Raw genomic sequence first — 22,330 nt, forward strand, 5'->3', positions numbered from 1 at the left:
AGTCCTGCTTCAGACTCTTCTGGAGACTGGGAACAATCTCTTGCCCAACAGCAAAGCCCAAGGTGGATTGAAGGTGGCAATCATGTCCCCAAGTCATTCAGGCCTTTGGGCATTTCTGATCTTCATCCATCTTTGGTTTTAAGAGATCTCATTTATAGGATGCTGACAGCATGGTTAGGTTTTTTCACTAGAAAAAATAATCCTAACAAGAAATTGCATGTGCACCCATGTGTGAGTCAGAAGTATATGCATGTATACATACACAGGTGTAAGAAGTGCTGTTGATTCTTTCAGGTGCAAACCTTGTGTCCAAATTTGCCTGACATATAGGTGCATTCACTGACTTTCTGTTCTCCCACTTTGGAAAGGAATGATCTTAAAGTTTCCCTGTAAGAGTCACTTTTGCCCGCTGGTTACTACATCATGGCTATGCTGTTACTACCAAAGCTATAAAAATACTCTGGAACACAGTCTGCCAAACTGAAAGAGACATGAAACTAGTGCTAAAGCATGCCTAGCATGTCACCTGTGGGCCTGACGTAGCATTAGGGAGAAGATGAGAGCTGTCTTTTCTCCTGACTGCCACAGGTCCCATAGCTGTAAAGCCACAGTGTCCTACTTGTGGCAGAAATTCTTCCCTCCTTCATTTCCTATGGACTCTGAGCTGTGCTCCCAAAAATCCCTCAGAGTACCTCACCACTCATCTGAACTCCACACCAAGGGCCATCCTCTGCTGAAAAGATGTCCATGCCAGGAGGAGATCCAGCAGTCTTTTTGCTCTTGAAAACTGCAGCAGTGCTATTGACAACAGAAAAGAACAACTCCTCCAGCTCACTGCTCAAGGCAAACTTGGAGTGAAAGGACCTTGTATCACCTTACTGTTGTCCCAGCTGCTTTCCCTCCCCTGCCCCTTTTCTCCTCTCTTACAAACAGGTTTGTCACCACACCTTGACCAAAGCTGTTTAACATCTCCTATCTCTTATGCAGCTCACCTGCTCCTTCTCTCCTTTCCTCCTGCCCTCTGGAATGTATTTGTATTCTGTTTGTTAAGGTACTCATTGGAACTCCATTTTCCTGGTCTTTCCATTTAGCTTCCATCCTTCAAAATTTCTTCTTCCATACTTCTTTGTGATTTCCAGCTGACTGAAAGGAACATCTCTTTCACATTAAAAAGTCTTGGCCATTGTGCAACCACTGAGGCAGCCAGACTCCTTTCCCTTTAGAGCAATGGCCTGCCCTCAGTGCTAATTTTGCAGAAGTGAGATGTGTCCCTCCCTTGAGTTCTGAACATGAGGTGCCCTGTTTGGGCTGGCTGCTGGCTCTTTATGTACCATGCTGAATTCCTGTCCTGGATTCCTGCCCTGTGTGGCTGGGAAGGAGCAGTGTCACAGATCAGCCAGTGCATTAATGCCTCACTGACACCACCACGCCAGCTGCAGGCTTGGCTGATAGCACAGAAAAGTGTGAAAGGATAAGGAAATTGCTAATCTGAGTGATAGGGCATGGCTCCCTGGGCAAGTCCTACCTCTCACAGCTGCTCTTTACACATGCATGCCCTTGGACAGCCTCCCAGGCTGCCTCACTCCAAGGGTCTCCCAGAACGCCCCTCCTCTCCACCCAGGGTCAAGGCATCTCCTCCTGCACTAGCACCAGCAGCTGGAGGCCAATGACACATGAAGTGCATGCTGAACATAATAAGAGTTTACAATGCTAATAACTTAAGCAGGCAGCATTTGACCCAGGCATAAGTGTGACACGGCAAAAAAAGTGATACGGAAGCACAACTTGTCAGGCTTCACATCTTACATCTAGATGAAAGAGGGCATCTGCAAAGCATGACCTTTCCCAAAGTGTCCTGCTTGACCTGCTGTGGAGCTGTTTCAGGAGGCAGGAGGGACAGGCCCATGGGGACTGTCCCCATGACTAGACAGTGGGAGCCTTTGTTTCAGAAGTTTGAAATTTTGCTGAGTCTAGAAACCTTTTTTTCTTCCATTGTCTGCCAAAGAGCAGCAGTTCATAGTTTTTGTTTTGCAAGCAACAGTTTCAAGGAAAATTACTTTTCTTCTGCCAAATTACCAATTTCCCATTTGAAGAAAACAGACTGGAAGGAAAGTTTTCAGCCAGTACCAGCCACCCAGCACCAGTTTCTTCATTCTGCAATCCTTCTTTATGAGTCCTTTGTGCACGATTGATCTACACTCTTCCAGCCTACCTGACAGCCCCAGGCACAGTGAAACTGTGATTTTCTCTGTACAGCCAGAACAGACTATGCAAAAACACTATGCATTTCCATTAGATTGTAAGGCAAGGTAGCCCCAGCCACACACTCCAAATATTTGCAAATTTATGATGTTTTGAATGTCCAGCACATCTTTAATTTTTATTGACGAGTTGCACAATAGTTCATCATTAGTAAAACGTAATCAAAATTAATTGATTGTGAGCTCACTGTGTATTAATCAGAATTGTCTGCTACTGCAGAAAATGGCAATTAGTCTATATTACCACTGTGTGAAAAGCAAACAACTGGTCTAAACACATGCTAAGCCATCATTTAGTATTACATGGCTCCCACCATTCTGGTCTCTGTTCCACATAAAAATGGCAAAATCAGAAAATATGTAGAGCATAATGGTTTTGCCTTAACTATTGTTCTTATAAACAATAATGCAGAAATAATTTGTTCATGTGACATTTTGGAAAGAATGTGACAAAAATGTTAAATATCTCTCCACATAATCTCACTACATAAACTGTTCCTAGCATCTGAGTCAGCCATACCACATGATACTACAATCTCCTCAGATTACATGGAGTTTGAGAAGTGTGGATAAACACAAATGTTATAATTGCCAAAATAAAAGAGTGTTAAGACAGGCAGAATCCAGTTTAAAACCTAGCTTAAGAGATTGGATCCATCCTCTTTCTGAAACAGCTTCAGCTGAGCACATTTAGAAATCTCCCTATAAATCTTCATCTTGTAGCAGGGCTTATTGCCTCCATTCCCAGCAGGCAGCCTGTTGCCTCATGCCTTGGAACCCTTCTTTATATTAATTTCCCTTCCCCTTATGTTTTATCTGGCTAGAAAGATTTTTCTCCCTTAATCTTTATTATTGTTTATGTTGATGTATGCAAAATAACGAACCTAAGGGAAAAAGACATCTGTATTTAAGCTGGCTTGCAGGAACAGTTGGCATAATGGACAGTGGCTGGGACCTGGGCTCCAGCATTTTCCCAGCAGATGCTCTGAAGATCTTAGCAGTCTGCACAAAACCACAGTATCAGTCCCTGTTTCAGACCTGTGCTGACACATTTGTTTGTCTGCTTTCCCTGTCCATCCTGTCCTCACACCTCTTCCCAAAGCCTGTGAAAGCAAGTCCCAGGCTAATGCTGGCACACAGTGAGGCCCTGGCAGAACCAGTGGTGCACATCAGAGTTTAAGGTTGAATGAGTTGGGGCTGAAAACTCCAGTTTTCCATGGGGGCTGTGCTGAGAGCAAGGGCTGTGGGGGTTACTGAGTGAATCAGGGAAGGGTTGTTTGAGAAATGGGTACTATGTGTGAATTGTGCAAGTGTTCTGGAGACCCACACAAAAGATAAGTCACAGGGACAATATGACAGAAAAGATACACCAGAACTGCACCTGAGGACAACTGTCTGCTGTCACTTATTCTTCTGCCTATCCCAAATGGTGTCAGATAATCAGAGGTCAGCTGTCAAGCAGCAAGGTCACAAACCTGAGGCAAGGCAGCATCTTGAGAAGACCATCTTAGATCTTCTTCAGAAGCCTTATCAATTCTTTATCTTCTTTGTTCACAAGAGGGTGGCTTGACTACTGGCTTCTCCAGAAATAATCCATCTCTTCCTTTTGCCCCCTATTTGTCTTCCTAGATTAAACTTTGATGGTACTAATTTCAAGATTTTCTCACATGATTTTTTCTATTGAAGAAAGCAGCAGGTGTTTCCCATGAGGCCCATTCAGCTGGGGTGCCCTTACTCCTGCTTTGCCACAAGGCACAGAGGCTGGACCATCCCCTCTCCCAGTCCCCAGTCCGTGTGATGCCCCTCACTCCCAGTCACACATGGGTGCTGGGGACATGTTCATCTCCTACAAGGTCCTGCTCCCCCAGTCTGTGATCTGGCATATTTTGGGACACAGTTTTTTGTGATCAGTGCACACAACTGCATCCATCGTACAACTCAGTTTTTCCACCCCAGATTTCCACCCCAACATGTGACCTAAGAATTATCATAGCACCTTTCACACTCATCTAATTCCAAGCTAAATCTCAGCAGCTCATATTTCCTGTCTTTATGTGGATTTCCATCTCCTCTGGTTTGTTTTTTTTTATAAGGCAGCGGATGGTTGTCAAACACATTATCTGCACAGATGAGTCCCAGTCAAAGCTGGAACACATCACTGGAGTTTTTCCCTAGGGTTGTCTGGGAACTTCATTCAGCACTCTGTGGCAAGCTCTGCCTTGCCCTGCAACCAGCAAAAATATCTTTAACTACCCCAGGTGCCAGCTGCCTCCTGCCAGATGGTCAGGGAATTTTCTCCTTTGGTTTTAGACTGACCCAGCAAAGATGGCACGCTCCCATCTACGTGACCCAGCACAGAGCTGTGCCCTCACTCAGCCAGCTTTGAATGGCTTCTCTCCCATAAATGTGATACTGCCACTTTTATCAAGAGATCTGGGAGGGAAGGATCCATCTCTATTAATTTGTGGAACAGGGACCTTGCAGTTGCTGAGTGATTTGTTCCCCAGCCCCAGAAAAGCCCAGTTCCAGGCACCTGGTGTAAAACCCTGTGCCATGGACTCACGTCTCACCATGGATTTGCTGGAACACCCAAGGCCAGATATGCTGAGGATGCTGAGGATGCCATGCATTGCCCTGGGGCCCTGCTGACACCCTGCCAGAGCCAGGCTGGCAGAGCTGCTGAGGCAGATGCTTGCCCACATCTCCCAGCTCTGCCCAGCAGTGACTATCCATGGAGGGGCAGAGGTACCAGGGAAATCCTCAAAGTGAGAGCACGGCGCGCTCGTGAAATCGGAGCCTTGCCTAATTATTTCACTTAGCATTCTTAATGTTGCCAATTATACAGGAGGGTGCAATTATTCATGCTATAGGAATTGTGACATGAGAGCAGGTCAGTGGACTTTTTATTATTAGATAAAGTTCATCTCTCCAGAAATATTCTCATGGGCCAGTCTGTGGCAGCCGAATGAACTCTCACAGGAGTGGTGAACCATTGCTAATTCTGCCTGATCCATATGCAGAACACATTTCACCATCCTTGTCATCTTTAACACTATCAGCAAGGTACCTTTTAAAAAATCTGTAAGACCCTATTACAAATGCCTCTGCAGCTCATTGCCATGGAAAAAACCACAAAATTTAAAGACAAAAAGTTAAATACACATTATTCAATGTAAGTTAGAAAGAGCTGAGTATAGACATGCTGAAATTACTGTTATTGTGATAGAATAGAGAGAATAGGATAGAGCAGAACAGAAGTTGCTTCTTTGTACAGGTCAATTAGCCTATATTCTCCAAGTAGGAGTAGTTTAAGTTGATGATACAGTCTGCTATCTCTTTGAGTCATTTTTATTTACAGGCATGTGTACAAAGCCTTTTTTCCACCATCCCAGTTCTACATCTCTTCCAGCCCACATTGTACCCAAAAAATGAGTTCTCTTCCCTTGTCTTTTCCAACTTCATGTCTTCTTTCCTTTTTTTTAAATCTCTTAGATCTTCTTGGCTATATAGTTCACCAAACTCATCCTCTCCTTCCCCTAAATAAGTTCATTTCCAACCAGGTTTACAAGAAATCTACATCTTCTGCAACTGTTGTATCTATTTTGGTCCTGAATGCAGTGTAGTTGCCACATTCACAAGTTTTGATCAGGTTTTCCCTAATCTGAACCATAAAAATAGAATAGTCAACCAAAGTTTGGTAGTGTCCAGTGACAGATGGCTTGAAGAAAGATGCAAAAATCTTCATATAGATAATTAAGGAGAAAGCTGCTCTTGGAATGTGGGACTCTACACGGAGAAAGTGTCTTCTTAAACCCCATCTCTTGACTGGTTTCTCTATTCACTGAGGCAAAAAGGTTTATATCCCTTTGCATATTTAATTGCATCTAATATAGCTGTAGACTTCCTCATGATCTGTAATTGCCCTAATAGTAAATGTCTAATTTGCTTCTAATCCTGCCAACCACTTGGAGCTCTATCATATAGAGCCACCATCACTACACATGTTTATTTTTCATCATGTTAAAAAGCTTTTTTTTGTTTTTAAGTAGTAGTAGTGCTTTCTAGTTTAGATATTCATTTCATCTGGCATTACCAGAAAGAATATGCAATCTATTTACTTTTTTCATTTTCAGTGTTACAAATTCTGCCAATATGTTCCCACTTCCTTATTTTCTTTCCAAGCTAAGCAGTCTTAGTCATTTCAACCATAACTCAGATGGAAGCACCTTCTATTTTAACAACCACCTCTGCTACTGAGATGGCAGCTTCTGCTTCACGCTTCTTTTTTGAGACAAAGAGCGCAGAACTCAGACCAGAATTCTGGGTGATGTCATAGTTTATGATTTTCATCTTCTCGTATTTTATTATTTGCACCTTCATGACATGTCAGGTGTGACTGGAATGTGCTCTGCCTTCAGCTCCATTCTGTGCACAGCCCACCTTTCAATCCTCTCACCTACAGCTCCCTATTGATCAGCCACTTCCACTGGCTGTGCCAATTCTTTTCTCAGTTATGCTGAACTGAGATCCCAGCAATATTTATGAGTAGTTTAATCTACTCCTTCCAATGAACAGAATAATTTAAGCTCCCTTGTATTCACTATGAGCAGAAATCAGAGCTTTCTGCATCACAATCTACTAAGTAATTTATTTTCTTTTATAAACCCTCTTTTCAAAACCTGATAGTCAACACCAAGAGATTTGGGCATAATCTCTTCTCTCAGGTCATTGAACTTTCTCCTACTGGTCTTAGTTTTCACCCCAGTACTTCCTACCTGAGTTCTGGTCTAGGCCTGAGTTGATGTATCCACCCTCCTTCAATATTTCTCACATAAAATAGAGGAGTTGATTTCCCCCCCTGTGTATCATGAAAGTTTTCATCCAAACAAGGAAAGATTTACACCATGGATCACTAACACATGATAGTGCTGATACTTCCTAGGCCTTGACCTAGTAGCTCAATAAACACAAGGTCCAAAAATACATTTTAAATCTGGTTACTTTTGCTTTAAGGCTAAAGTAAAGTTGTGCAGAACAAATTCCAACATTCCCACCAAAGGAGAAAGGGTGAGAGAGAGAAAGAGAGGCATGGCTTGCTGATATAAGTATGAATAAGTAAGAATATGGCAAATCCTCTGCAGCAGGTGGAAGAATTTTTCTTTCAAGTTTTATGACCATAGACACCACAGTCAATGCATTAAGTTATCCATAGTGACGTGTCTTCAGCCTGGATCTTCCAGTGTAAATTGATTAGAAATGCAGACAAACAAGAGGAAAATGTGCAGTTATGCCTGGCCCAAAGTTCTTTACAATAAAATAGTATCACAGACCCGCTTGCATGACAGAAAAACTGCTGCCTGGACAGTGTCTGAAGACGCTATATAATTATGTAATGAGGAAAGGCCAAGATTTTCAAAGAGGGAATGAAACATGGGAAGCTATTACGTGACAAAAGGAGCCATCTGACCAAATTGTCGGGGCTGAAAAGATGGCAAATCCTGACCTTGTTGATTTGTGGGTTTTTAATTATGAAAAGGAATAAAAAGAACACTGCAGAGGTGATGCATTGCCATCTGTTGTAGATATCTGTCTGAGGATGTTACAAAATGCTCTCCAGAGACAGAGAGGTACCTGTTCTACACATTGGCCACTGAAGGGTGCCTCCATGATATCATTCCACTGCAGAGATCCAAGAGAGTAAGGGAACTCATTTGATTTAAACATCTAACTTGAAGACAGCTGAATTAATTTGGACGTTCTTTACCCAGTTTTCCTTTTGTTGAATTCCATCTTTGTTCCCAAAGGAAAGATTGTGACTCCAGTGCTCAGTGACCTCAGGTGCTCACTGTGCATGGACCCAAGGAGATGCTGAGCACAGCAGCAGCCTGCAGCAGCTGACATTGCAGCAGCTTCTCCAGAACTGAGCTTGGCCAGCTTTTAGCTAGGAAGGCTTCAGTATAGAGCTCTGCTTTCTGCTGCAAAGCACAGGAAGACTCAGGCTAACACCTCACGTACCTGCATTCACTGCAAAGGATCAAAATTGCTCACAGACACCTGAAGAAAACAAAACAGAAAACTGCAAAATTTTCCCTAATACTCCATTAAACCCACAATGAAGAGAAGAAAGGGAAACATGAGCAGCCATAAGAGGCACACTTACATGACTACGTGCAGACGGATGTAATCTCACTCCAGTGTGGAAACAGAGAGCTGCATTACTGCAAGGATGTGCAGGAGCTAAAAACTCACTCTCATCTCTCCTCAGACCTTAGTTTCACTGCAGGAAGGTTGGTGGGGTTGGTAGTTGTGAACACCTGCTTGACAGAAATGAGTGTGAAATGCAATAGTGCTTGTTCAGCTCTTTGGCAATGTTAAGTGCCTCTAAAACACTGCAAGTGCTGCGCATATTTATTATTCAACTTTTAAAGGTGTAACGGGAACTGGCAATCATTATTGGCCTGGCCAGAGCCTGTGTCAGATTTGTTCTTGCTGGAATTAAAAAGTATGGCTATTAAAATTTGAGCAGGAAAACTCGATCATTAGCTCATATAATTGCCTCATAATATATATGGACTGGTTTATCCCTCTGTGATCAGACCAGGGAAATAAGCTCGTAATTCTCATGGCCTGTATCACCAGCTTTACTCCTGGCCAAGAGTCCAGCTCAAATTCTGCTCTGGTGGAAGCTCTGTATTGACCAAGCACAGGCACAACAGCTGAGTGCAGTGTGAACTTTAGAGATAATGACAGGCAATGATAAAAAGCAGAAAACAAGATAAAGAAATAGAGTCCTACCCTAACAACACAACAACACAACGCCATCAGTTTGTTGCCACTGAACTTCTCTTGCCATCAGGCCTCATCAGACAGACCAAGGCTGTGCTCCAGCAGCTGCCTTGCCATACAACATAGTCTAGACAACAGTTTATTCCACCATCCCTGGAGCATCTCCTACACACCCTCCTGGCTCTGCTCTGGGCTCCCAGAAATTCACTCAGCCCTGATAACCCCATGGTTTAAGGAAAAGTTAATTGAACCTATAAATATGCAGGCTTCCTAGAGAACTTAGTTCCTCTGCACCAGAAAAAAATTTAAAAAAAAATATTCACTAAATTCTGTTAGAGCAAAAATAAAGGCAAACAGGCTCATAAAGATTACAAAAATGTAAAGTGCTTTTAAACTACACTTACTAGAGTCCTTGTCACAGACTTTCCTAGAATTTGCATGTATCATATGCCCATCTTCCTGGGGAGTGGAGAAGAAGGTTGTAGTTTGATAAGTGCATTGTATTTGCTACAGGAGAGCCTTCTGTGAGAAGCTACCAGAAGCTTCCCCTGTGTCCACTGGAGCCAATTCCAGCCAGCTCCAACACAGACTCTGTGCTGACCACAGCTGAGCCCATCAGCAAATGGTGAATGGAGCCTCTGGAAGGACAGGTTTAATCTGGGGTGGGCAGGAGGAGGGAACAGTGCAACAGCTCCAGGTGCTGAAGCAGAGATTGCCCTGCAGCCCCTGGTGCAGCCCATGGTGTGGCAGCCGTGTCCCTGCTGCCCATGGAGGCTCAGGGAGAGCAGAGTTCCACCTGCAGCCTGTGGAGGAGCCTGTGTCAGAGCAGCTGGATGCCCAAAGGACACTGTGACCCTGGGGGAAGCCTGTGCTGGAGCAGCTCCTGGCAGGATCCACGTTCCCATGGAGAGAGGAGCCCACACTGGAGCCGGTTTGCTGGCAGGACTCACAGCCCTGTGAGGGCAGCCAGTGGAGCAGCTGCTCCTGGAGGGCTGCACTCCATGGAAAGGACCCACATTCCAGTAGTTCATGAGGAACTGCAGGCTCCCCACTGGAGCAGGGCAAGAGGGTGAGGAATCCTCCCCCATGAGGAGGAAGGAGCAGCAGAGACAACACAGCCTCCACTCTCCATCCCCCAAGCTGCTCGGATGGGAGGAGGGAGAGAATTCAGGAATAAAGCTGAGCCCAGGGAGAAGGGAGGGGTGGGGATGTGTTTTTAGGGTTTTGAGTTGTTTCCCATTGTCTCAAATCAGTCTGATTTAAAGGGCAATAAATCACGTTAATTTCCACAAGTCGAGTATGTTTTGCCTGTAATGTTAAGTGCTCAGGGATGTCTCTTTATCTCATCCCACAACATTTTTGTTATCTTTTCTCTCCCCTTTCCAGCTGAGGAGAAGCGCAGTAGAGCAGCTTTGATGGGCATAAACAAAGAAAATAATATAAAGGTAAGGCAACAATTCAGGCTGGGCAGTACAGGCACAGATCTCACCAAGGTTTGGTTCTTCTGAACCAAAATTAAGAGATTCCATGAAGAAGGCCCAGGACTGACTGCATGATCAGAGGTGAATCTGAAAGAGCAGGATCAGATCTAGAGGATGTTCTTCTATTTAGAATGAAAGGAATGCTGTGAAGGGAGGAAAAAACAGGCAATGGCTTTGAGTACTCCTCAAAAATATCTTTTGAATGCCCACTGGAAAACAGCTATCAGCACCTTCAGTGGAAGTTTAACTGAGACTGAAGCAGCAGGTAAATACTGAATACATTTGGTCAAATGTATCAGAATTCCACTGGCAGGCAGCAGGGATGGACTTGATCTACTGTTCTGACACTATAATTATCTGGTAGCTGATTTATCTCCTACCCTTTATGAGATATGACAGTGTTCACTGATCAAACACAACTTTCTTCAGTCACAAAAGGTGGTCAAACCCTTTCGTTTTGTGAGCTGGGGCTCACCAGACCTCTCTGTATTAGTATGCTGAGGGTGGCCCAGCAGCAGAGTGGCATGGAGGGCAGCAGTTGTTTTGTTTTGAGCCCACTTTGTGTTTTTCAGCCCCAAGCATCGCCTCCAGCCACTTTCACTTCCTTAAGAGGATTATTTGCCAGCGATATTTTCTTGAAAAAGCATCAACACAATGTAATGCTGTTGCTTTTTCTTACAAAAATAAGAGAAGTGAATGACCAAGCATATGTCCATGAGGGATTACTGATGTCATTAACATTTCTTGTTTATTTGGTGGCTTAAAAAAAACAACAGCAACAAAACCAGACTTGTCTCAAAACTCTTAGTGAAGACTAGCTGATCTTGGTAACCTCATGTTCTTCTCTCCCCTTCCACCACCCACTTCACTGCATAGCCTGGGAAAATAAGCATTTGGCTTTCAGCTCCACAGGCAACAGAAATAGCTCTCAGAACCAAAATTTTCCTCCAGGTTGACTCAGATTAACATTTTTTCAGTATTTCCAGTTAATTTAGACTGCACTTGGAGTAATTTTTGGTAAAGACTAAATCACTTGGGTGGATTTAGAGCAAAAAATATCTCTCACGAAGGGGTAGGTCATGATGAGGAGGAACCTTTGTGCTCTGGTGCTGGAGGCACCAGTGGAGGTTGGGGTGCACTGGTGTGGGGTTGGTTCCCTTCACCTTCACTTGACAGAGGCCTACCTGCTGTAGGCAATAATTCCCTTTCTCCCAGAAAAACATGTTTCTTACAGGAGAAACATCAGCACTCCTTCAGTGGGAACTTTGTAGTTATGTTCCAGGTGAGACCTGTATGTACCAAGGCAGGTTTCCAGCCTTCTACACAGCATCATTTTTCCATGTCTTTAAACATTGCTCCCAAGGTAACAACACTCCATACAAAAAAAAAGTAAAAAATATCTACTGTTGGATTCATACATCTCTATCTTAGGACACCAAAACCTCAGTTTCCAGTGTATTTTCTTCAGAAGAGAAAAAAATAAGACATTATTGTTCTCTATAAATGGAGAACTTGGAGGCCAGGTGGGGCTGCCAGGACCTCAGGGGAGATGAGTTTTTAGAAGTGGTTGTTGAGATGCTGGGAGAAGATCCAAATATCAAAAGTATAAAAAGAAGTAATACTTTACAAAAAATAAAATTAAAAGAGGACTGTGTGCTTATTGGTGGATAGGTCACAAGGAACCAGCTGACAGTAGGAAATGTCCAATATTTGAGCAGTTGAAGTGGTCACAGCCCCCGTGCTGCATTTGCTGCTGAGAGGAGCTAACACAAGTATCTATATGGATTCTGTTTTTCTTCCTGGTTTGTTGCAGAAGTCATTTACAATCTGTTTTATTAGAAGACATTTCTGTCAACAAACTTACTCCCCTGACTATTGAGGTAACCAATTTGAAAAGGGAACAAAGATCTAATAGCAGAAATGCTCTCTCCCTCTTTCCCCAAAAATCAGTTACTGGTGGGTTGTGTAGGATTTGTGCTCATGCACCAGTGCTGGGTATGAGCCTGAAGGCTCAGTTTGATATAGGTGTATTTGTGAAAGCAATGTAAGTACAGAGAAATCCCACTTCTGAAGTTTACATTCAATTTTGGGTGTAAAATCCAAATGGATTGGATTTCGGATCCAAACCTTAATTTGAAAGAAACATGTTGCAACCCAAGGCAGATCTGGGAGGCTGTAATTCCATGCAAAACAAGCCAGATTTGTAAATCTGTGTAAAACCACTGAGAGATAGGTCACACATGTACCTACACAGCGAGTCCAATCCATTCACAGTGGGCATGTGGAGCCTGACCCAGCAAGCACCAGGCTGGACAAATGGAGATTTTCATCAGTCACCCCATGGTTTCTCATCTGCCCTTCACGGTTAAGGGTCAGGCTCCTTTTGCTTTTCCAGTGCTGCCTGAGCATCCCCTCCTGCCAGCGTGGGCGTGCTGAGCCTTGCACTGGGAGCTGGAGCCAGCCTGGGGCTGAGGGGTGGGTCAGTAACCTGCTGCTCTGCATCTGGCCAGTGAATCTGTGCTCTGCCTGCTGCACGGGGCCAAAACTGCCTCAGCACCAGTCAGGGCTCCCATCCTGTCAGCTGCTAAGAGTGGTTTTTCCATCAGAAGGTGGCAGAGATTGTTCTTGGGGAGATGTGAGTTTTGCCTCTGCTGCGACCTTCTTTTTCTTCAATGCCTCAATGAAGAGTGGCTACTCTACTGTAAATGTCAAAAAGCTCTAGAATGCTGGAGAGCTGATACTACTCAATAGACATCCTATCCCTACAACCCTAAACTTGCAAAATGGGCTCCTTCACAGATGCTCAGAGGTACTCTTGTCCCCAGTTTGCAATAGGGAAACTGAGGCACGGCAAGCGTGGGTGACTAGCACAAGGTCATACATGCCAGTGGGAGTTCTGGGAATACAGCCCAGAAGCTTCTGGCATATTGAGACACAGGCATATATTTCATACTGCCTTGGCAGGCTGCGGTGCTCTCGTCTCCTCCCCTCACTGTGTGCCACAGAAACAGCCTTTGTTCTCCACAACTTCCTTCCAAATGTTTCCAACATCACTTCTGCTGTGAGCTGTAGAACTGCTGCTCGGTCTCTATGAGCACTTGTCCAGCCAGAATGTGGCTGTTCCTGCTTGCTGCTAGGCTGGACTTCCTCTGATCCTGACTATTTGCCAGTTTCTGTACCTTTGATTGGCACATAGGGTCAGTCTGGAGAGCTTGTCCCAGCATCTCTAGCTGTTATAGACCTTCTGGTCACTAACACTGATCATGAGGACATTTGTTTTCCTTTGGTTTTACCAGAAATTTCTAATTCTGATAATAATTACAACTTTTACCCTTTGCTAACAGTAAAGAGCTAAGGCAAAAAGAGACACCAGCCTATTAGCAACCCACAGGAGGGTCCAGATCTATGGTTTTATTAAACTATTTGTTGGCTGAAACCTGTGTTGAATGTGGGTCAGGTCTTTCAATGAAGAAGGAATAATTTGGAGTGCATCTAGGAGAACTTGTGAGCATCACAGATAACCATTAAACTGTTTGTGGGCTCTCTGTTATTTTTTTTTTCTTGGAAGGAAGTCCTGACCTTGAAAGTTGTGCAAACACGGGAGTTGTGCAAACACGTTTCCCCCGCTCCCTTCTTGCCCTGCATGCAGCACCAGGGATGGTATCACACGCTCTCCACACACTGATGATAAGCTGAACTAACAAGAGTATGAGGAAAATGTGCCAAACCCACAGAGGGAAATGAAAATCAAATCCCCTTTCCCGCATCAGCGTCAAATTTTTATTTCTTGACAAGATAGGAGCTCGGTGGAAGGGAAACGAAACGATTAAAAAACAGATAAAAACTAGAAAGGAGCTGCATATCCAAGTCATTCACTGCCCTCCCGTGGCTGTGTGTAAAGCACATCCAAAGCACTTGGCAGCAAAGGAAGGCCTCCTCTTCAAGTCAGTGCAAATACATTTGCCAAATTAGTAGATTTTCATTATCTTATCTTTCACCAACATTTAATGTTTGGCTGTTGGCTGAAAAATAGTTTATACCTTAAATACTGGTAGAATATTACTAGAAAATAACAGAGGGTATGTTATGTGTACAACTGAATTGAAAAACTGTGAGAAGATACAATATATTAATAGTTGTCTACAATTTTTAGAAAATTGTAATAGTGCATTCTTGTGAAAAAGGGAATTTAAAAACCTTGTTATAAAAATATTATTCTCTGAAATTACTCCATTTTTTTTTCTTAATACAACACAAGAGTCCCTGAAAAATTCCTGATCAGGTGCAGGTAGGATTACACAGATTACTCATTTTCCTGTGCTGTTGCCAAAGGGGAAGGATTGGGATTGTCAAGTGTGTTGGAATCATTATTTTGCAGCTTTTAATCCAGCCTCATTTTTGACACGTGTTGTGTTTGTTGTCAACAGATACACAGCTGAGGTTTAAGAGATGTTCAGCAATCCTAAATCAAAAAATTGAGTAAATTTTTCAGAATTTCTGCTGTTTTTCTAAACTGTTTCCCACTTTCACCCATCAACATTCTACAGATTGCTAAATTACTGCCACACTGCCGACACACGCAGGTGGGTCACGTTTCTGTGAAAATACTGGGGAGGTGTGCTGTCAGCACAGAGGCAGAAGCTGAAGGGCAGGTGTCATTGCACGTGTGATAGTTCAGGGCCAGCATCTCTCCTGTGGGCGTCCCCACACCATGCAGTGCCAGGGGATCCAGTGGACAGATGTCCCTTGGGGCCCAGACCCACTGCAGCCACCCTGTGAGGAAAACCCTAAGCAAGGGCTGGGGAGGGAATTTTCCAGCATGGACAAGTCTTTCTATGTAAATACAGCTTCTCAGTAGTAGCCTACACAGAGGGAGAAGGCTGGGCCCTGGTTTCCTCTCCACAAGAGCACAGGAGAGATGGGTGATTTGGTGAGATGAAGCAAAGCCTGGAGGCTTTTGTTTAGCACAGCATCGTGCATCCAGAGGCACCACGAAATGGAGAGTAGGTGGTCAGGAGCTGAAACAAGAGAAACTTAGGAGGCAGATTTGTCAGCACAGAGGGATCCAGGAGTCAGCCAAGCATGCTGGCAATGCTGTGCTACCACCTGTGCATCCATCAAGGCAAGCACAGCAGAGGTGTTTGCAAAGGAACGATTCAGGACAGAGCTGGGAACATCCCTGCAGCTGACAGCCACTGATCATCACCAAGGATTCTGCAACAGAAGAAAGGGACACAAACAACAGAATTATGTACGCTTCCCTGATGTATAAATACAGCAAGATTGGATGGGACATCTCACGTCTCTCTTCTAGGAATAAGACATAACTAAAATCAACAACAGTGTCACATGGGCCACCCCTTGAAGAAAGATGTCAGGGTCTTTTTTGCAGCTTCTTCCAGCAGATCTCTTCAGAGTCTCTTTCAATTTTCCCCAGGAAAGAAAATAGGAATATTTATGATCAGAAGCTCCATGGCTCGATCCCCTCCCAGGGAGATGGCAGGCTGCACGAGCAGGAGGATGCACATCAGCGTGTGCAGGAGCAGCCAGCTCTGCTGGAGACTTGTCACAGCAGCCAGGAGGAGGCTGAGCAGCACAAGCAAGCTGAAGGCAAATCAGGTAGAAGCCCAACTTCAGTCATCCACAATGATGTTTTGCTGAATGCAAAGTGGATGATTTATTTCTGCTTCCTGATATATGGATGCTAAGAGATGAAGCACCAAGTAGGGAGCAAAACACGTTTCAAAAGCATGGTATGTCTGCATTAGATGATGTAATTTTGTTGCTGAAAGCTTGTGCCCTGATTCACTTGGCTTGAATGTTAAACTGTCTGACTATACCCTGCTTAGGATGAGAAGGTTACAGAAGGGAAAGATCAGCACTTTAAATTACAAACATCATTCAGTCATTTAAAGTTCTGAATAAACAAAAACTAATTACATTTTTGAATACATATGGAACAAAATGCTGACTAAACTAGGCCAGAAGGGGGGCACCAAAGGGGTCTGACATCTCTGGTGCCAGTCAATCACTCATATCTATTTCATTTCATTCACGTGTCAAAGAGAAAAAATATTTACTTGCCTAACAAAGCTTCGTGTGCTTATGTTAGCAGTGGTCTGATGACATGAGCTCCCCTCAGCTCCAGCACAGGGGCAAATGGGCTTAGATTACAGCTAAAAACAGCACTTCTGTTTGAGGGAGATTACACAAGAGTGAGAATGAAAACCCAGCCAAACAGGAACTCTGCTGGGCCTTTCCTCATTCGGGGCAATGTTATACCAGATCAGAATCAGGGTGATTGATGCCTAAGCTGTCATTTTAACCCCAGCATGGAAGTTTGGGGATGTGCAATTAATAACTGGTCCTGGTGCCTCCCAGCAGTGTGGAATCAGATAAGGGGCTTGGTGTGAGCTGCTTCTTGGGCCAGGGCTGCCTCAAATTCATTTCTATTTTTTTTTTTTTAAGTTTGAAGCATCATTCGGTCTTGAACCTGAATGGAAATAGGAAAGTTCCATAAGATTCGCAAGCTGAAATGCTGCAGGATGACTTGTTCTGCTTCAACATTTTTTGCCTCATTGAGTGGCACAGGGTGTGTGGAGAGGCTGCCCCAGGGGCTGCACCATCCCAGGCTGCAGGGAAATATCCACCCCAAAATACAGGGCTTGTGGCTCCTTCGAGTCATTTCTGCCATGCTTTGGTATCTGTGAAACTAAAAGTCACCAATATTTGTAATAAAGGCTGTACAAATTATGATTTTATAAACAGTGTTTACCAGAATATTAAGTATTGTATTTATCATTTCCTTCCTCACCCCAGTTTCTTTTCCCTCTTCCCATCTCCCCAGCTATCAAAAGCCAGTAGAATACAAGATTGTCTGTAGAGCTGAGAGAGCGTTTAATTTAGATGATGAATGAACCTCTTCCTGCCTTACAATTCAATGAGACAAGTATGCACTTAGATTTGTGCATATAAAAGATGTCACAGAACCTACAATCGTTGGTTCCCATCTTGAAAGGAAACCTCAAACGTCAGCAGCAAATCCAGAAGTTTCTCATCTTATTAGCATGGCAAATGCTCAATGTTAAGGTGATCTGATAGAAGCCACTCTGAAATTTTCAAGATGCCACCAAGCTTCAGAGCCTGGTTTTAGACTGGTAAAAGTTCATCACAAAATCTGCCAGCAGCAGCTACTTCAAGACAGCCTGAGCCACAGTTGCCACAAAGCAGGTGCTTCTTACAGACTTTGTGCAGAGGAACCTGCCTGCTGCAGCCACTTGATCTCTATTGTCAGGTATCACAGCGTCAAATAAGATGGCAAGAGACACCCTCCTGTGGATCTTATTCCCTTTCTTCCTGTTGAAGCTTCACAATCATACTGGAATGAATTTTAAAGAATTTAAAACTTTACATAATAACCATAGGTTTGCATGTGTAAAATGATTGCTTGTCTTCTATTATCCTCCTCCTATTCAAGGCTTCTGGTTTACTCTATTTGTTTAAATGCTTGCTCCTTCTCCTTCACCAATCATGCCTATTTGCCAGAGGATATCACAGTGCATGATCCTGTCTGATGCTACCAGGCTCCTGTGATGCATGGTTCCAAAGCTCTCCACAATCCATGTACAGGTTAAAATATATATGTACAATAATAGGCAAGGCACATCATTATGAAGCACTTGATATTTCTGCATCCAAAACCACAGAGAGATTTGTTTTACAGTCATACCATTCATTCTTTTTTGCCATGTTTTTTGGCTTATTGTAAAAGTACTAATATTTTCATGGCTTTCAATTGAAAAAATGAAGACTTCTTTAACAACTTTTCTGAGGGTTTTGATTTTGTGAACTACTTCAGTAAGCAGGCTTTAAAAAGGGCTGCTATTCACTCTGACGCTCCAAGTAGGCAAATGTATCCATAGCTATATAAATGGTGCATCAGATGGAGTTGCTTTTTTCTCCTCTTCAGTTCTCATCTTTTGGCCTCAGCAGAAATCAAATACCTAACAATAGTTACAGCAGCTAGAAATTCTTCATATCATCCTCACACTTTCACAATTCTTTGTTATTCTGAAGGATTTTGGTAGCTGGTTATGTGCTACAATGAAACCCCAAGTCATGTTTGTTAAGAAATGTAGAATAAAGTGAGTGTGATATTTGAATTATTTTGTTGGAATAGCAGGGCTGCCATTTCAGAAAATAGCTGGGAGAATATTTACTATTCAGATAGCACTAAGCTGGGCAGGCAGAGTAGCTACAGTCCCACCTTTAAAATGTGTAACCGTGCTTTACAGTTGAAATATTACAGGAAAATTCTCTGGAGCTGTAAAAAGCATCGGCTGTTCACAACTTGCTCAACAACTCAGGAGAGAGAAGGCACAAACTTCACCCCCTGCTCTATCAAAACATGCACACATTTGGGAGCCACCTGCTTTCACAGTGATGCTTCCTTCACCAGCAAACCTTCGCATTTTCCCCTTGTGAATCATTGTGCGACAGTGAATCACTGATGATCTCCAGGACCAAAAATAGGGCTGGGCGCAGAGAGAGGCTGGGGTAGGAGCCACCTTTCCTGTGTTCATCCCTGGCTCTCCCAAGCAACAGTGAGCCCGCTGTTCCAGCTCTGAACACCCCAGATCTCCTGGGAGCAATCACCTTTCCCTGCTGCACGGCTATTTCTGCAGCGCCGCGCTCCCAGAGCCGCATTAGCATGCGGTGGAGTTTGCACCCCGGGTAATTATGGTTTTCTTTGTCACAGTGAATCACTGCATGTGAAATTACGGCAATTTCCCTATGCAGAGATGTAGTTGATAAATCAAAGCTGCTTACTAGATAATAGCCGTGCTTCAGGTGGCTCCCAAAGAAATGCTGCCTTCCAAATGATGGGCCAACCTCAAAGCCTTCATGCCTAAGCAGAGAAAAACTGAGAGAAAACTCAGCTCCTGTCACTGCTGTCTGTAAGGTTAGCACACCCTCAGCCACTGCAGAGTCTACTGTGAAGGACAGAGAAACTGCATCTGCCTGGTGCCAGCCCATGTGTCCTCTCTCCAGATGTTATTATTTCTGCATCATATTTTCTCCTTTCAATTTCCTCCTTGTTTTGATAAAAAAAGTCTTTATTTTAGACCCTCAATTTCCGTCCTAATCAGTGCTTCTCTAAGACCCTCTAACCCACTTAAACTGCATCTGCTAAGAAACTCTTTGATGGCTATTGTTTATATCTTTCCTTCTTTCTTTGAGTCCACCCACTGGTGCTTCCTATATCAAAATCCAATTTCTTGCACTTAGTTTCAAGGCTCTTGACAACTCTATCTTTCTTGTCTTGTCTATTACTGCATTTATCAACTTGTTAGTATTTTTGAAGCACCCAGAAACCATGGTAATGACTGCCACAGAGAAGCTCATAAGGAAATTAATCATTCTGCTTCCATTGTAGGACTTGAATCCTGTGCAGTAAGTAAGGCTTGGAGTTCAAACTTCAAAAGAAATCCCCACCAGCTCATCATTAATTCATCAGTCTCTACCTCCTGCACCAGATGAGGCACAGGTCCTAAGGAAAAGAAAACAGTAAGAGAAAGAATGAATTGAAATCTGCACTCCATACCTATGCAAAAAGAGGTGGCATTAAAACTACATGTGCAATGGAACTCTGGTATTTCCTAACCATGGAGTGCTCAGTGTTCTGAAATCTGAAGTTCCCTTGAACAACTTCCCCTGTCTGAAATGGTACATCATGGCCCAGAAAAAGTATCAAAGTAGAGGTGATCACTGGGCTTCCAGGTAGACACAACTGGTTTTGGGTGGGATTCAGCCTGGGACTGACGTGTTAAATTTGGTGTCTGACCATAGGGTACACTCCTGAGCCATGGTCATCTTCCACAGTCCCCCAGGGAAATGTGGGTCACACAGTCAGTGCAGCAGGGGCAGCTCTGCTCACCCAACAGCTAACACTTCTGCTCTGCTGAGGAGCCCCAAGGCACTGCATGGCCCCTCAGAGCAGATCTTCATGGATTACAACAATGCAGGCACCTAGAAAAGCCTAGAAAAGTCATAAAATAAAATTAAATGTTCATGGCTAAATGCACAGCCAACACTGAACTGAGACTTTCTTCTCTTTTTCTTGCTGCACCATTTTTTTCTCAGACTGCAAACTTCACAATATTTAACCTGAGCCATTGAAAACACTGCATGCAAGGACTCATGCTGGCCAGATAATTTGGGCCCTACCACAACATAAACATTGAATAACATTAGTTGCAACACCACCATCACTTTCATTTTCCCTTTAGAAGCTCCCTTTAGGTAGGATTTGTTTGCAGCTCTTCAGCCATCATTTCAGATGCTGTCTGCCCTCCAGCTGCTGCTCCTGGTCTCACCTGGATCCTGCCAGCCTTCTCTACACAGATGCTTCAGGTCTCCCAGGACACACTGGGCACCCACCTTGCGCCCTTGAGCCCATCTCACAACAGACACCAGCATGAGGGAAAAGCTGGCAGAGACCTGATCAGCTGCTGTGAACAATTTAACTGGGAAATGAACAATATTGGAAGGCTTTGGGGTTGAATGGACCTTTACAGGTCACCTAGTTGAACCCCACTTCAATGAGTAGAGATGTTACTATGCAGGATCTGGCCAATAGATAAATGGCTTTTCAGGTAACTTATCTGGGCAGTTTCCCAAGGGTTGCTGTCCTGGGGCACCCTTGGACCATGTGCCTGCCTCCATCTCCTCACACAGAGAACACAGGCACCCACCCTCACCTTTTTGGCAGCACTCTCTGAAGTAAGGATCAGATTTACCACCAGTTACTATAATTGACCAAATTCCCACTGACAAAGCTGCAGTGAGCAATTGTGTGTGCCCATATGGCCCAGAACTACTGTGTGGCATCCAGGATATTTCTCACATGCTGCAATTTAAAGTTTTTGGGAGTAGAGGATAAACAGAGTTTGTGAGTATTTCGCCAAGACAGAGGTTCACTGAAACAGAGAGACCCCTGAACTTGACAGGACTCTGCTTTGGCTGCCAGCTCTCCCAAGCTTGCCATATTAAATGTTTCAATAGTGCATGCTTCTGACCCCCATGTTTACTAAACACATTGAAATTTCTAGCCTTCATGGGGGGAAAAAGTCTATAAACAACCTCACCAACCATAGAAGTTTAAGGCAGTGAAAGGAGCAATCTACTAGAATGGTACTACAGGCTTGGTCTTGACTTGTCTTTGGTTTTCTTTGGGGGATTGTATTATTTTTGCTAGGTTTAGTTGGGTGTTCCGGGATTTTTTTTTTGTTTTTAATACAACACTGACCCTATCACTTAGGAAGCTGGACCTGATGTCAGGCCTCTGTGAGGTTTGAAAGGCCTGCATACAGTTTTGCACCTTTATTGCCTGCCTGCTGTTGCCCTGTGTTTGTTCCAGCCAGGACCCATCTCCTGTCACACAGCCCCTCTGCTGCTTTTGGGGCAGCACACTAAGCCTGGCTAAGGACTTGCACTTGCTGAGAATTTTCAAAAATATAGAGAAACTAGCTAGCACAGTGCTCTGAGCAAAGACCTTAAAGGTTCTGCACTCCTGACAAAGCTGCCTCCTCAGGATTACTTATTTTCACTCTGGTAGCAGTAGCCATAAAAACAGAGCAAGGAGAGCAGGGACCCCTCCTCATACCCAAGTTTATGTCAGTTCTTCCTCTTGTGCTACACCCTGAAATCCTTCGTGAGTGTCAAGGGGAGAGGGGATCAGTGACAGAATGATTCCATTCAAACAATGCTGGCGGCTAAAGTATTTGCCTGGGGAGATGAGGG

Source organism: Ammospiza nelsoni, chromosome 3, assembly GCF_027579445.1.
Source record: "Ammospiza nelsoni isolate bAmmNel1 chromosome 3, bAmmNel1.pri, whole genome shotgun sequence".
In the NCBI taxonomy this organism is placed as follows: domain Eukaryota; kingdom Metazoa; phylum Chordata; class Aves; order Passeriformes; family Passerellidae; genus Ammospiza; species Ammospiza nelsoni.